Source organism: Rutilus rutilus, assembly GCF_951802725.1.
Source record: "Rutilus rutilus genome assembly, chromosome: 1".
NCBI classification, from domain to species: domain Eukaryota; kingdom Metazoa; phylum Chordata; class Actinopteri; order Cypriniformes; family Leuciscidae; genus Rutilus; species Rutilus rutilus.
In genome coordinates, this window is record NC_140209.1 from 6,416,342 (window position 1) to 6,434,087 (window position 17,746).

Sequence of the window (17,746 nt, forward strand, 5' to 3'; positions counted from 1 at the left end):
AGAAAACTTAGTACTACAGATTACGTGATCGGAACTCCAGATAGGAGAAGGAAGACTCGTGTGTGTCACGTGAATATGTTAAAGTCTTTTCACAAAAGAGAAGCTGTCCAGAATGTTTCACCTACAGAGATCACTGTTCCAGCGTCATCTCCTGTGTCATCTCCTGTGCTCGCTTGTGCTGCTGCTGAGATCATCGATCCAGAGGATGATGGGATAGTTTTACGTCATACCCATCAACAATGTGCTCGACTCAAGAATTCTGAGGTATTATCTGATCTTCCATCTCATGTATCTCATCTATCTGAACAACAAGGATGTGATATTATGCAGTTGATTAACAGTTTCCCTGCTTTGTTTAATGATGTACCTTCTCGCACTACAGTTCTGGAGCACGACATCAATGTGGGTGATGCTGCTCCGATTAAACAGCACGCGTACCGTGTAAATGCAGCGAAACGAGATGTAATGCGAAGTGAGGTGGAGTATCTGTTAGAGCATAGTCTCGCTCAGTTCAGTAAGAGTCCCTGGAGTTCGCCATGCTTATTAGTGCCGAAGAGTGATGGTACTGCGCGATTCTGCACTGACTATCGGAAAATAAATGCCGTGACTGTTCCCGACTGTTACCCTTTGCCGCGCATGGAAGATTGCGTCGACAATCTCGGTTCAGCGCGTTATGTCAGTAAGTTAGACCTGTTAAAAGGTTACTGGCAAGTTCCTCTTACAAGTCGCGCTTCTGACATTTCAGCATTTGTCACCCCTGATAGTTTTCTCCAATACTCCGTAATGGCTTTCGGCATGCGTAACGCACCGGCCACCTTTCAGCGACTCATTAATCTCGTGTTGTCTGGAGTACCTAAGTGCAATGCGTACTTAGATGATTTAGTAGTTTATTCGACCGACTGGGAAGAACACGTTTCGTCATTGCACACAGTTTTTGAGCGTCTTGAGAAAGCTTCACTGACTTTAAATTTAGCCAAATGCGAGTTTGGACAGGCCACTATCACGTATCTTGGGAAGGAAGTTGGTCAAGGTGAAGTGCGCCCTTTAGAGGCTAAAGTTACGGCTATAGCCGAGTTCCCTGTTCCAACCACCCGACGAGAGCTCCGTCGATTCTTAGGGATGGCTGGCTATTATCGTGGCTTTTGCAAGAATTTTTCAACTGTTGCACATCCGTTGACTTCGCTTCTCAGTCCATCCCGTATGTTTCGATGGTCAGAAGATTGTCAGTATGCTTTTAGTACGATCAAGGATCTTCTGTGTAATGCACCTGTTTTAGCCGCACCGAAATTTGACTCTGCTTTTAAACTCGACGTAGATGCGAGTTCTGTTGGCGCTGGAGCTGTTTTGATTCAGACCGGTGAGGATGGGATCGATCACCCGGTCTGTTATTTTTCGCGGAAATTTAACCAACATCAGTTAAATTATTCAACGATCGAAAAAGAAGCATTAGCACTGTTAATGGCTCTCCAGTACTTCGATGTGTATGTCGGCTCGAGTAATATTCCTGTTACTGTGTTCACTGATCACAACCCGTTAGTATTTCTGTCGCGCATGTATAATCAGAATCAGCGCTTGATGCGCTGGTCTCTGATTGTACAAGGTTATAATTTAGTGATTAAGCATAAGAAGGGTGTCGAGAATGTGTTCGCTGACGCACTATCTAGGGTTGCCTATTGTGGTATTTGAGCGTAAGTATTTGAACAACTATATGTTTATTTTATCTCATATAGTTGATTCTTAAGGGGGGAGGTGTTACGTTCCACGTGGGTTTTGTTTTATTTAGTCTAGAGACTTGCGACACGCTAGTGTGCTTTGCACGTGTGAATGATTGGTGTTCATTATCTTCTCTCTGTGTTTTTAGTCTTCACTCTGCTGTGATTGGCCTAGCAGTACGTCACTCATCATTTCATCATTAAGGGCGACGTCTGGGAACCAATCAGAGTTTGCCAGATGACTTCAAAAGAACGACCTATTCATTCATGGTAAATGGTAAATGGACTGCATTTATATAGCGCTTTCACAGACCCAATGGCCACCAAAGCGCTTTACAATATTGCCTCACATTCACCCATTCACACACCGACGGCGGTGTCAGCCATGCAAGGCGATCCAGCTCGTCGGGAGCAGCTGGGGTTAGGTGTCTTGCTCAAGGGCACCTCGACACTTGGTCAGGTGGAACCGGGGATTGAACCACCAACCTTCCGGTTTGTAGACAATCTACATGAACCACTGAGCCACTGCCGCCCCTCATTCATGCTCTCTCTCTCGATCGTGAACTGAGCTCGTTGTAGCGGAATGAGTTTTCTTTGGTGGATTGAGTTCTTTGTAGCGGAATGAGTTTTGAGCTCTTTGTAGCGGAATGAGTTTTCTTTGGTGGATTGAGCTCTTTGTAGCGGAATGAGTTTTGAGCTCTTTGTAGCGGAATGAGTTTTGAGCTCTTTGTAGCGCAATGAGTTTCCTATAGCGAATCGAGTTTTTGTATCCTGCCCGCGTCTGAGGTGTGTGCTATGTGCTTTGATATTTGTGATGTGTTGTCTTTTCTTTTTTCGTTTGCTATGAGACCCTGATTAACAGCTGAGACAGCGGGAAGAGAACGCAGGCCAGTATATCGCGATATACACTGTACACGTAGCAAATGATTGTCTAGACACACTAGGTAAGGAGTGAGCGCCACTTAATGTATGTTCTGTTTTGTTAGATAGTTAGTTACGGTGCCAGATGCACTGAAGATTTCGGTTTATTTTCTACATTTTGCTTTGGTTAGATTAGGTTTAGATTAAGGGTTGTTTTGTTCTATTTTGTTCTTTCCTTTGGCGCCGCTTTCGTTCTTTTCCCATTTTTTTTTTTGTTTGTTTACATTTTCACCTTGTACATAGTACCCATTATTACTATTGTTATTTTACTGGATCTAGTGGCTTCGGCTTTTTGTGTGAATAAACGTCCAGTATTTTTCTCTTTCAAAGTTGTCTGTCATGTTCTTCCACCTCATTCCATATCCAGCAGTACGTTGATATGTAAATGTTACGGTACATTTCCTAGACTTTAAAAGTTCGTAACAGTAGCGCCTCTTAGTAAGAGGTAAGAGGCTGCAAATACACCCGCAATTTACCGCCGCGGGAATGGCGGCAGTAAAAGTATTATTCTGGTTGAGTACCATCTGTACTTTTATGGAGTAGTGTAACTTAGGTGAATTGGGACACAGCAAATGGCTTTACACAATGACGATTGCTCTGATTTGTTTTAGGTCTATCCAGTTGCGCCCAGAGGCATTTGAGCGACGTCCGTTGGTGACGCCCCTTTGGAAATGAGTTATTAATGAAGCTTTGCCAGACCATAACTCAGTTACTACTGAGAATGGTCTGGTTTTAACCAGGCTAGAGACCACCTGATATTCACCCAAGAATCTATATGGTTTAATGTGAATAATTATCATACCTGTTTGGTATCACTTGAAATGTCTCAGTGCGACTGGTACAAAGGTATCATTCCCAAAGAAGTAACCCAAAAGGTAATAAGGTTTTTAGGAGATTAGAGATAACAGGCACACAAAGGACGGTTGGTCTCCAGGCAATTGGCATTCTGCTCTTGAAAGGTGTAAATGTAATAATACCCCTGAAAAGAAAAAATGGTTTTAAATCAGTTGTTTATATCTTTTTTATATCTTTTGCTGTAGTGTGTCAGTAGAAAATATTAGTTTACATTTCCAAACATTCTTTTTGCCATTAATTATAATAATCCAGTGAGATTTGTGTATGCACAAGGGGTCTGAAAACAGCCAGGATGATCTGATCTAACCATCATCGAGTCTGTATGTGATTACATGAAGAAACAGAAGAAACTGAGACAAACTAAATCCAGAAGAACTGCGGGAACATCTCCAAGATGCTTGAAGAAACCTTCCTGCAAAGCTACAGTACTGTGAAAAGTACTGGCACTTGTGTTAAAATGCTGTAAAGTAAGAATGATTTCAAAAATAAAATCACGAATTGAATTTCTTCAGTGTCACATGATCCTTCTGAAATCATTCTAATATGAGGATTTGAATGAATGAAAATCTTTATTTCAAACTATTAAAAGAAGAAATAAACACACAAATAAATACAGACGAGTTATATACGATATGTATGTATATATATATATATATATATATATATGATATTATATATATTGTATATGAATATATATTTTTTATTTTGTTATTATATAATAACAAAATAAACAAATCAAAATGTCAACCTGTTGGAAAAGGGATAAAAGCCCTTATCAGGTCCTGATGGTACTTACCAAAACCACATCACAATCAAACAAGAAAAATCAGGCATGTCATTTAAAATAATACAAATATACTAAACCAATTTACACCCTACTTTATATATTGTAGCATATAGATAAACAATCAAAAATCAATGTGTTGAATTTGCACTTTCCCTTCACACTTCTGTACTTTTCAAAAATAAACCTTTTTAAAATTGCAACATATTTACACTTTGTTTAATCTATTTGTTCAGACTCTTCCACAAACGCACATCGAAATACACATAATTTTGAGCTTTGGTCGAGTATTCTGTCAAATGTAAAGCCCCCCTTTATTTTTTGCTTTATAGTTTGTTTGTTCAGTCTTAAATTCCACCAGATCTTTAAACTTTAAAGTGTGTAATTTTAAATACAGTAAATTGGTATGCTCATTATATCCTACTTTTGTGTTGTGCTTAATGTGTATGGTTTTGAAGGTGTTGCCCCATTCTACAACAACTCATTTAAAGAAGCCGTATGTAAGATTGTGGCCAAAACTGGTACTGCAATCACTTTCAAATTACTTGTTAGTTTCACTGCATCTCTGAGCATTTTTCCTGGTTTCCTGTCTCTTGTTTTTTTCTTGCCTGTTCCGTGGATTACTCTCTTGCCTCTGACCCTTGCCTGTTTTGTTTGTTTGTTTGTTTGTTTGTTTGTTTGGACTGCCTACCTGTGTTTTGACCCATTGCCTGTACTGTGGATTACGCTTTTGGATTGCCCATAATAAAAGCTGCATTTGGATCTCACCTTCGAGTCTCAGAGCAGTTCATGACAACGGCACAGGTGAACTATACAACATATGAAGTGCTTTCTCTTTCAAAACATGCCTTGCTTTCCCCATTACTCCAATTATCTGTGCTACTTTTGCTCATACATGTTTAACATGGGGTTTCCAGCAGATTCTGTAATTTGTAAAAAAATGTTTTTAGAAATTAATAGAAATGTTATTCAACAAGACATTCATTTGATTTCAATGACAGTGTGCATGTATGTATGTGTATGTATATACATATGTGTACATATGAATGTGTGTATATATATATATATATATATATATATAATACCTATTTCAAATAATTGCTGTTGTTTTGAACTTTCATCGAAAAATCGTTTTGCATCGAAAAACAATTGTTGTTAAAAAAAACATTATTAATAATAACTGATAATTAAACATCAAATCATCATATTATAATTATTTCTGAAGACTAGAGTATAATTATGCTAAAAATTCAGCTTTGATCACAGGAATAAATTACATTTCAAAATATTTCAAAATGCAAAACAATTATTTTAGAGAGTAATACTTCATAATTTCTCATGGAAACATCTGCTAACAATAGGAATTTGCATTCAGAGTTTACACCCTTTGGGAACAGAATGCCATTTGCCTGAAAGACCAACCCTCCTTTGTGTGCCAGTTATCTCTAAAGTCTTAAACCTTATTACCTTTTGGTTTACTTCTTTGGGAATGAGACCTTTGTACCTGTCACACTGAGACATTTCAAATTATACCAAACATGTATAATACTGTATGATAGAAATTCACATTAAACCATATAGATTCTTGGGTGAATTTCAGGTGGTCTCAGCATGAAAGGGAGAAAGTGGGGAAGTGTGAAAGACATGCAGATTAGGATGATTCTGAGCAAGAGACCTCAAGAAACAACATAAAATCCAACACACATGGGTAAACAACTGTAAAATCTTTATCAAGTTGAATGGCTCAGCGGAGGAGGCCAAGATTCTCACCGTGAGACATTTGGAGGAACTGGACGAGTATCAATGAACGTAAAGAGTCAACGCATATTCCGACGTGAATACATCAAGGTAACCTCTGACTTAGTTGAACTATGATAACTACAGTATGTCCAATCCAAAGGACAATAATACTGAACTATTGCAGAGAATCCATGAACTCCAACTGCTAGACCTGAATATGTTAAGATATACAGAATACAATAATCATGACACAGAGACAGACATTGACCCGGACAATAATTTTCTTTCTTTTGCCAATATTAATTGCAAGTATTATACTAATGCACAGTATAATACTAACTTGATTACAAAGGGTAAACTGTCTATTATCCATTTTAATAGTCGAAGTATGTACTCCAATTTCAGTGAAATACGCGATTATCTAGAGTCATTTGTTCATCCTTTAGTGTCATAGCAATATCCGAAACTTGGTTTAATGATGACAAAGGAATCAACTTCGAAATAAATGACTATGACCTCAACTACATCAATAGACAAAACAAAACAGGTGGTGGTGTAGCATTGTACGTCCACAAAACAATGCAGTTTTCAATAGTAAATAGTTTGTCAATAGCACTTGATAATGTGATGGAATGTGTAACTATTGAATTAAAAAATGAAAAGCAAAAGAATATTATCATAAGTTCTGTCTATAGGTCACCTGGATCAAGTGTAGACTTATTCAATGAATGCATGGTGAAACTGTTTTCTGAAGTTACAAATAAGCCCTTATTTTTATGTGGGGATTTCAATATTGACCTTTTGAACTCAAACAAACATAAACCTACCTGTGAATTTGTTGATAGGATGGTCAGGGGATCTCTGGATAATCCTTAATTCGTTTGTAATTATAAAACGAAAATACCGTTTTTCTGTTTTTTTGTTTCAAAACGAAAAACCAAATAACCGTTTTTGGTGGCAGAATCAAAAAACGAAAAACCAATTAAAAACGGCCCGTTTTTCGTTTTTTGGCGATCATTTTATCGTAATTCCTTTTTGAACAAAGAATGAAGAGAGTCTTTGAACTTCAGTCAATTCGTTTTTCGTCTATAAACCAAAAACGGAACTCACCCCTTTATTCGTTTTTTCGTTTTTTCAAAAAAAACGAAAAAACGAGATTTCGGCTTGATTTTTCGTTTTTTAGTTCACAGGCAAAAAACGAATAAATGACTTCAAAATTCGTTTTCCACATGTGGCGGCCTGACACGCCCCCTTCCGCCGATTGGTCAAGCAAGTCTGATCATGTGACGTCATCAGTTGTCGCTCAGGTCTGTTCATCAAAATAATAGTCCTCTACTATGGCTACAGATTCTTAAACTGTACAGGGCATGTCCTATTGGGCTTTCTTCTGTGCAACTTTACACGTTTCACAGAAATCATTACATCAGAAATATCAATTATTAGTCTACCACCAGCCTGTTTGATTTAGCTGTGCGGAGTTAAATCTGTGTGGTGAAGCTGCGCTTGACAGCGCCGAGCGGGAGAGGCTCACAGACCAATGTTCAGTCAGCAGTCAGAACTTTTCTTTTAGACGCTCCGTTTTGCCACGGGATGGTGATTGCAAATACTGTAATGCCAATCGGCTGAGGGTGGGTACCGATGATGGTGAAATACATTTTTACTGAAACTGTAATCATAGCCGCAACCCGCAAGAATGAGACAGATGATTGACAGGACGATAGCGGAGGCAATTAAAGGCGCAAGATAACTTCTGTTAACAAAAACATAAATAAAAAAGTGTTTAATATAAGTGACATTGTCTTTGTTTTATTGTTTTTGTTGTTTTTATTCAAATAATTGTGAACCACAAACTGAGCCTTCCAAATATATTTTATTTCTTTGTTATAATATGGGTATTTTATAATACAGCATAAATAAAAACAAGCACACGTAATATGTATGCCTATAGGAAAAACACCACAGTTTCTTGGTTTTGTTTGTGTGAACTTTTATCCCCAACCATATTTCTTCATGGGCTCCACGCCAGGGGTCACGCTCAGCACCCCTATACTTCCCATGGTACTAACTGTAATTAACAGTATGCTGACCCAGTTTATGTGTAAAATCTTTGGTATATGTAATCTATATGTACAGTGCCCTCCACAATTATTGAACCCCCTGGTAAATATGATCAAAATTGGCTGTAAAAAATAAATCTGCATCGATTATCCTTGTGATCTTTCATTCAAAAAATGTGCAAAATTCTAACCTTTCATTGAAGTAAAAGAATTGAAAGTGGGGGGAAATCACATTATGAAATAAATGTTTTTCTCCAAAACACGTTGGCCACAATTATTGAAACCCTTTTATTAAATACTTTTTGCAATCTCCTTTTGCCAAGATAACAGCTCTGAGTCTTCTTCTATAATGCCTGATGAGTTTGGAGAACACCTGACAAGAGATCAGAGACCATTCCTCCATACAGAATCTCTCCAGATCCTTCAGATTCCCAGATCCATGTTGGTGCTTCTCCTCTTCAGTTCAGCCCACTCATCAGGTCAGGGGACTGAGACGGTCATGGCAGAAGCTTCATTTTGTGCTCCACAACAAATTTTTGTTTTGATTTTGATGTTTGTTTTGGATCGTTGTCCTGATGGAAGATCCAACCACGGCATATTATAAGATTTCTAGCAGAAGGCGTCAGGTTTTGATTTTTTATCTGTTGATATTTGATAGAATCCACAATGCCATGTATCTGAACAAGAAGTCCAGGACCTCCAGCAGAAAAATATGCCCACAACATTAAAGATCCAATGGTATATTAAATTGTACACATGGGGTACTTTTTATCCTTGTGTTCACCAAACCCATCTAGTGTGTTTGCTGCCAAAAAGCTCTGTTTTAGTCTCATCTGACCACAGAACCCTGTGTTGTTTGAAGATCCAGTCGTGTCTGACAATTAAATTTGCTGGAATTTGTTTTTGGATGAGCGAGGAGGTTTTTTTTTAAACCCTCCCAAACAACATGTGGGGATGTAGGGGTTGTTTGATAATTTTTTTTTTTAGGCTTTCTGACCCTAAGACTCAACTAATCTCTGCAATTCTCCATCTGTGATCCTTGGAGAGTCTTTGGCCACTCAAACTTTCATACTCGCCGTGCATTAAGACAGTATAGACACACGTCCTTTTCCTGGCAGATTCATAACATCTTTAGTTGGTTATAACTTCTTAATTATTGCCCTGATGGTCAAAATGGGGATTTTCAATTCTTTAGCTATTGTCTTACAGCCACTTTCTAGTTTGTGATGCTCAACAATCTTTTGCTACGCATCAGAACTATATTCTGTGGTTTTACTCATTGTGATGGATGATTAAGGGGATTTGGCCTTTGTGTTTCCTCATATTTAAACTCCTGTGAAACACGAAGTCATAGCTGGACAGTTTCATGTTCCTAGTCACCCTGGTGTACTAAAAAAGGTAAATATTAATGGGAATATACTTCAGAGATATTTTACTCGTAAAAAATTCTAGGGGTTTCAATAATTGTGGCCAACATGTTTTGGAGAAAAACATTTATTTCATAATGTGATTTCCCCCCACTTTCAATTCTTTTACTTCAATGAAAGGTTAGAATTTTGCACATTTTTTGAATGAAAGATCACAAGGATAATCGATGCAGATTTATTTTTTACAGCCAATTTTGATCATATTTACCAGGGGGTTCAATAATTGTGGAGGGCACTGTAATATCTAAAAACACTTTACAGTGTGATGGAAATAAACTTTTCTTAAAGCGTCTTGTATATCCACCACAGATTTATTGGCACCCTTCTATCTGTGTTGTATACTGTAATAGACAATTGTCCTGCAGAATGATGAGGTTTTTTGTAAGAAAAACATTGCGAGCAAATCTCGAATTGTTGCTTGAAATATAAATCAACAACGTAAGAGGCTTTAGGCTTTTCTGACCCTGCATTTAGATGTACATTACACACTGTCTAATGCAGCTCAAAGGAGGCACTGTGAATTTGCATAGCAATTTCATTCTAAGAGGCTATTAAATGTGAAGTGACAACATGAAACACTACTTTCAATATATGAAAAAAAAACACCAGTAGTTGGTGGCAAAAAAAAAAAAAAAAAAAAAAGATATATATATAAATAAAAAATATATATATATAAGGCAGGATCACTTACTGGTGGAACCCAAACGGAAGTCCAGTTCTGGCTGTATAATCAAACAATAAAAACGAGAAACAATGCATGCCATCAAGAACATTTATTGATTCCACAGGAGTTTCCACAAGTTTCCACAAGATTCCACAAGTTTCCCCCATTTTTACTAATAACTACTTTGTGTTAATTCAGAGGACAGTAAGGCAAAGTATTAAGCATGAACTCGAACAGGATCATTTAAGATTTTCAAAGCATTTTGGAACTCTTCTTGGTGGAAATTGACAGCACGTTCAAAAAGAGATGAAATGTCAGGACACTGCATAGAAAACTGCCTCTCCACAGCATCCTGGTCCTCTCGTGACTGAAATGGATTCTCCCCAAAGTTGAAACTCATTGAAACACTGAATTGAAAATTAAACAATATTTTTAGTTGCGTCCAGGGCACTGGAGAGACCCGCAGCCTCAGTGATGTTGTACTCTTCGGAGTGGCATTTAGGGCACTGTGTAGATGTTGCCTCCCATTGGTTGACGCACAACTTGCACCATAATGCTACTGCAGCATGATGCATTATCTCTTTTTGAACGTGCTGTCAATTTCCACCAAGAAGAGTTCCAAAATGCTTTATATATATATATATATAATTTTTTTTTTTTTCATGGTATAATTATGTAATCTGCTTATTGTTAGCCTAAATGAGTAAATTGGTATTCAATCATTATCAGGCTGACTTGCCACCAACTACTGGTGTTTTTTTTTTCATATATTGAAAGTAGTGTTTCATGTTGTCACTTCACAACATGAAATGTTGTTTTTTTTTTTTTGAAAAAACGAATAAAGGGGTGACTTCCGTTTTTGGTTTATAAACGAAAAACGAATTGACTGAAGTTCAAAGACTCTCTTCATTCTTTGTTCAAAAAGGAATTACGATAAAATGATTGCCAAAAAATGAAAAACGGGCCGTTTTTAATTGGTTTTTCGTTTTTTGATTCTGACACCAAAAACGGTTATTTGGTTTTTCGTTTTGAAACAAAAAACAGAAAAACGGTATTTTCGTTTTATAATTACAAATGAATTACGGATTATCCAGAGATCCCCTGACCTAGGATGTACAGTATGTCCCTATTTCCATCAATCACAAAGTCCAGTAGGATCACCTCTCACAGTGCAACTTTAATTGATAACATCTTTACTAACAACTTTTTAAACAATACTGTTAATGGTTTATTGATCTGTGATATCACCGACCACTTACCAGTCTTTACTATATATGACTGCAATGTTAGTAAACGTAATATAACCTGCAATGTGAATTATAGACGAGTACAAACTGAGGAAGCTATTAATGGGTTTAATGAAGAATTAAGGTCACAAGATTGGAACACTATTTATGGAGAGATGCAGACTGATGTGGCTTACAATAATTTTATAGAAATATTTACTTCCTTGTACAACAAGCACTGTCCCATCAGAGTATTTAGTAAAACGAAAAGAAATCTAAAATGCCCTTGGATTTCCAAAGGCCTGCTGAATGCATGTAAGAAGAAAAATAACCTTTATAAATTGTTTGTTAAATTTTTAATACCTGGGCAGTATTAAATAGTATCATTAAGCAAGGATTTAATAAAACGGATTACCCTGAATCAGGCACGTGCAGGGGGGGGGGGGGGGGGGGGGGGATGCCCTTTTGCCCTTTTGCCCTTTTGCCCTTTTGCCCTTTTGCCCTTTTGCCCTTTTGCCCTTTTGTGGATGCCTGCCCAATCTAACTATTAGTAAAATTAATTAATAATAATTTAGCCGTAAATAAAATGACCCACATGATGATCTTCACCTGACTAACTCATTCCTCACGCTGCATGCACATTTTGTTTTAATTTCGCGCGGCTATGCGCACTACCAGAGGATATCTTCAAATCTGCGGCTGCTGGTAAGTGGCGTTTCATTCTCAGCGAAGTGATTTTGATGTTCGTTTACTTATTATAATTATTTTACAAGGACGACGTGAAGAGAGCATGCAGAGATGTTGTTTAAATTGCTGTGTGGAACGTTAGGCTATAGAAGTAACTGTTTTCCTGAATGCCATCAAGATTAAAACCGAGACTGATTTCATAGCAGGTCAATAAACAAATAGTTAAAATTAAGTCACTTACATTTTAGACGCAATGACTATTTTTGTTCTGTTTCAGCAACGAAAAGAGTTCCAAACAAAGATCACAGCAGAAGCATCGCGCATCTCACAGAAACACTTGTTGCATTACTGAATGATTCAGCATTTTGAACGAATCGGTTGAGTCACAGATTCAATTACCCATTCATAAACTGCCTCATTCTGAATAAATCAGCCGTTTGAATGAATCGTTTGAATGAATGACTCAATGACTCGCTCATTAAGACGGTCGCCTGCCGCCTCCTACTGGCGGTTTAGTTTCATAAAGTATCATTATTTTCAACATTCCTTATTTGTATATTCAAAAATATTTAAAATAATCTAATTCAATACAGTTTAATTTGATTGGTAACAGCCTAGTTATTTTAATTGAATATATTGATCAAATTTGAGAATTTGAAATGAAAGATGGAGCATACATTTAATAAAATTAGGGAAAAATGCCCTTTATAAAAGGTACAAAAAATTAGTGTTTTCAAACAGTGATGTAATGAAACATTGACAATTTAAGCTTGAAGGGAGTAAAGCCTCTGTTTAGGCTATTAAGGAAATGTAATTTTGCCAAAAGAAGAACTTTTATTTTAAATAAATGTTCATTTTAAATCAGCCTACTTCAGTGCAGATATCTAAATCAAAGAATATGGGTGGTTTGCGGGTGGATTATTTATTTTTAACAGTGGATTTGGGTGACTCAAAGTGCACCAGATTAATGAATTTATCTTTAAAATGTACAAAAAATTTTTCTTCCAGGGGGGGGGGGGGGGGGGGGTTGGGTGCATGCCCCCGGACCCCCCTAGAGATATCAAACTCCACCCACATAAATAATGTGGGAAACACATTAGGCTATATGATGATCTACAAAAAAAATACTAATTTAATTATCTTATTATTAAAATACATTATTAGGATTTTTACCACCTCCGCCTCATTTTGAGCCAGGAAAAACCCTGTTACTGTATTTTGATCACAGCCCTATTTAAAGCCTTGTTCCATGTACCCCCTTTTATACTTTGAGCACCTGCCCCTCCAGAGGTCTCTGCACGGCCCTGCCCGGAATATTTTGTTGACTCTAATGGAGAAAACTATGACATGAATAAATTAGTAAATGATTTCAAAAATTTTTTTGTAAATGTTGGCCCTGATTTAGCAGCCAAAATTCCAAATCAAGAATTGGAGTTGAACTCTGAAAGAAACGACCATACTATTTTCCTCTCTTCTGTCAGTGAGTGTGAAATAATGAATATTGTGCAAAAATAAAAAAACAAGGTATCCACAGACTGTCACTCAATCAATATGGTACTAATAAAAAAGATAATAAAAAGCATTATAAAGCCTCTAACACATATCTGTAACCTGTCACTTAAAAATGGCTGTGTGCCAAGAAAAATGAAAATTGCTAAGATCATACCATTGTTCAAAAATGGAAATAGGAATCACTTTACTAATTACAGACCCATTTCACTTCTTCCCCAATTTTCGAAAATCCTTGGTTTTTGACAAACGGTTAGAAAATTTCATATATAAGCATAAGCTAATTAATGAAGGACAATATGGGTTCAGACCCAACAGATCCACTTCAATGGCTATAATCGATGCTACAGAAGAAATATCGAAGGCATTAACAAATAAAAAACATGCAATAGGAATTTTTATTGATCTCAAAAAAGCATTTGACACCATCAACCATGATATACTACTTAAAAAATTAGAACGATATGGAATACGGGGGGTGGCTGGGAAATGGGTGAAAAGTTATTTGAGCGACAGAGTACAGTATGTCCAAATGGGTGTGCTTTCTTCTGGATGTTGTGACATTGCTTGTGGTGTCCCCCAGGGGTCAGTACTGGGCCCCAAATTGTTTAATTTGTACATTAATGATATTTTTACTGTTTCTCAGTTGGTTAAATGTGTATTGTTTGCTGACGATACAAACATTTTCTATAGTAACGTCAGTTTGGAGCGACTTATTAGTGTTATAAACAAAGAACTAAGTAAATTTAAAAAATGGACGGAAAGTAACAAATTATCCTTAAACCTAGATAAATCTAAAGTGATGTTTTTTGGAAAGTATCAAGCCGTTTCACAGAAACTGGTTGAGATAGATGGAGTTCAAATTGAAAATGTTCAGGAAATAAAAATTTTAGGTGTAACGATAGACCAGAATTTAAGTTGGGATGCCCACATCAGACAAATAACTACTAAAGTCTCCAAAAGCCTTGCTATAATTAGTAGAGTTAAACATATCCTTGATCAAAATGCACTCCATACCTTGTATTGTTCTTTAATACAGCCATATCTAATCTACTGTGTAGAGGTATGGGGCAATAATTACAAAAATGTAATACAATCACTTTTTTTGCTACAGAAAAGGGCTGTACGAATTATACACAAGGCTGCTTATTTTGAACACACAAATCCTCTCTTTCTTAAATCAAAGTTATTAAAAATGCAGGATCTCGTAAAATTATATAATGCACAGTTCATGTTTATAGCATATCACTATTTATTCCCTGTGAACATTCAAAACATGTTTTCTCATAAAGAGCAGTCGTACAGTTTGAGAGGATTTGGGAACTTTGTTTTCCCAATGGCGGGTTCCACCAGGAGGAGTTTTTCTATGTCTGTATGTGGGGTTACTTTGTGGAATAATTTGGGGCTTGAATTTAAGAAATGTCAAAGCATTCGCCTTTTCAAACGTCTTTACAAACAAAAGGTCTGGTCCCTTTACAATGAAAATGAGGTTTGATTGTATTCATGTTGTGTGGAGTGTTGGATTAGTTGTTATTTACCCTTGTGGTATTCCGTCTACCATTGTTGGTATTTGATATTCATTGTTACCTGTGGTAATATCTGTATGAATATGTATAGTATGTATGTGTGGTTTTGCATATGTGCAACTATAATACTGTTTCTTAATGAGGTATTATTATTACTATTATTTATTTTATATATATATATAATTTTATTTTTCCTTCTCTCTTTGAGATAGTTGAAGCAGGAAGCAGCTATTTTGTTTGTATTCTTTGACAGACTGGGGTGGGGTTCAATAAGTTTTACTTCTCCCCACTCCATTTCAAGCATAAGTGTATAAGTTATTATTCTTACTATTATTATTCTTATTATTATTATGTATTTTTTTGTCACACTATTTGCTTGAAATAAAAGTACTGAATGAATGAATGAATGAATATCAAATTGTGGTCTAATAGAGGAACACAAGCCATTTTTGTTTCTGATATATAGTGAATTAAGTCATGAGGAATCAGCCAGAAGTCTGTTCTTAATATTAAAGAAAGAGAGGACTTATTCCACGTGTAATCATAAAAATGAGGGTTCAAATATCTCCATACATTGGGTTCAAATATCTCCATACATACGTAACTTGTAACTTGTCAGTTATGAAATAAAATGAGTCTGAGGTTGGTGAACTAACTTTGGGCAGAAAACGGTCAACTGAGTAATCCGGAGCATCGTTAAAGTCACTACTATAATTATATACCCTACTTTCTATTTCTTTTTTAGATCTGTTAGTATTTCACAAATGTTCTTAAACATTTCTAGATTATGTACTTGAATTTTTAAACCAAAGACATTGCAAATGAATAAAATAGAATTATCCAATCTGAGAGACATTATTAACTATCTTCCATTTTCTGAAAGAATAGTTTCCAAAATATCACCTTTAAATTTGTTAAAGAGAATAGCAACACCTGCTGAGAATAGCAACACCTGCTGAGTGATTGGATCCATGACTAAAAACTATTGATTGGGTTTTCCAAAAATGTACATCAGAGTCACAAGAATGAGTCTTTTTTCCGCCTTTTGCCGAACTCGTTCTTTTCCCTTTTCCCAACACCTGAGATATAAAATGTATAGCCAAGCCTAAAGGTCTCTAGAGTTATATTTTTGCCAACGAACTAAAATCGAAACCGTGATATGGCTTTGTGCCTTAATAAAACAGCACAATACTTTAAGTAGCCTATATGATATAGGTATTATGTTTGTGCTGCGTGATTTAAAGAGAAGATCAGCATGGTGATCTGGTGTTTTCTCCAAAATAAAAGCTCAAGGGTTTATTTCTTGCAAGTGAAGAAATTAGGACAAAAGTCTTGTAATTTTCTTATACTATTGTGTAATGTAAAATATTATTTTTCATTTATACAGTACATTTATAGGCTATATGGATTACGTCATATGAATATTTATATAAATCATAAACACCAGTGATAATGTAATGTAGACTTGAGACTCTATATCATAACTAAAAAGATGTTTGAGCCCTTAATGTCCAGGTACAAGTCAATGCTTTTTCTTTGTTCAATGTGCACAGTTAATGGGTAGAAGCTCTTAATTTCCAGCTCTCAAAGTGCTCCAGATTGATGACAAAATCTTCTTGCGGGGGAGCATGTCCCCGAACCCCCCTAGAGGGACAGAGGTCCACCCAATATACCGTAAAACATCAAATAATAGCCCGGGCTTCTATTTACCCAAATCGCCGAACTGCACCGGCTTGTATTTGAGACAGGCGTCTATAAGAGACAGGCCTTTAATTTAGTGTTGAGATGTTCAAGCATGATAGTAGGAGGTTACCACATTATATTATGTTTTATTTATAATTAATTCGAATGTGTTTAACAAAATCATTTAATGTAAGAAATGTCTTTGGCTATTGGCAGCATAAAAAAAAAAAAAAACATAAAAAACGAGACGATGTGACAGCAATGGGCAGAACACAAGTTACCGCTAAAATCCATCGAGCATATGAACTTGTTGACCAAAACACATCAACAAGAAAGAATGAAGGCTACCCTGTAAAACAACTGCAATCATGTGATAGAAAATTACTCTATTCATCACTATCATCATCCCCCCGATCCTCAATTACAAGTTCATTGGCGAATTCCTCCTCCACGTCGCTCTCCTCCACTTCTCCCTCTCCAGCCTCCGCTAACTCTGCCTGCCTTGCTTGCACTAACAGCTCCCGCCCAGATGCGCACGGCTCTCCCTCTTTGAAACAATGTATAAGGTGATCCACGCTTCCATCAGAAGCTACTCTCAGGCCACATACCTAAGGATAACATCCCGAAGTTAATGAAATATTTTATCTCCTCTTTCTCCCTCACACACACGCACGCGCCCGCGAATAGTGATGAGTCGTTCATGAACTGTTGCGTCTGTCACGTGAAATCTAATCAAAACATAGAACAGACGATCTGACGGGTTTTAGAAGATCAAATACAACCCGATACTAAAAAACAAACCAGGCCTCTATTTGAGACCGGCCTTTATTTACCCAAACCTGTCGTCACACCAGGCAAGAGACAGGCGTCTATTTGGGACTCGGCTATTATTTGAAGTTTTACGGTAGTTTTACAAAATCCTATGAGAAAGAACGATCATTTATGAACTTTACTC

General features: G+C 36.7%; 1 protein-coding gene across 1 annotated transcript in view; it reads right to left on the minus strand.

The window, feature by feature from the left end:
- Positions 1-17,746, minus strand: part of LOC311302609 (uncharacterized protein) — a 495,915-nt gene that overhangs the window by 375,643 nt on the left and 102,526 nt on the right. The window lies entirely within an intron of this gene.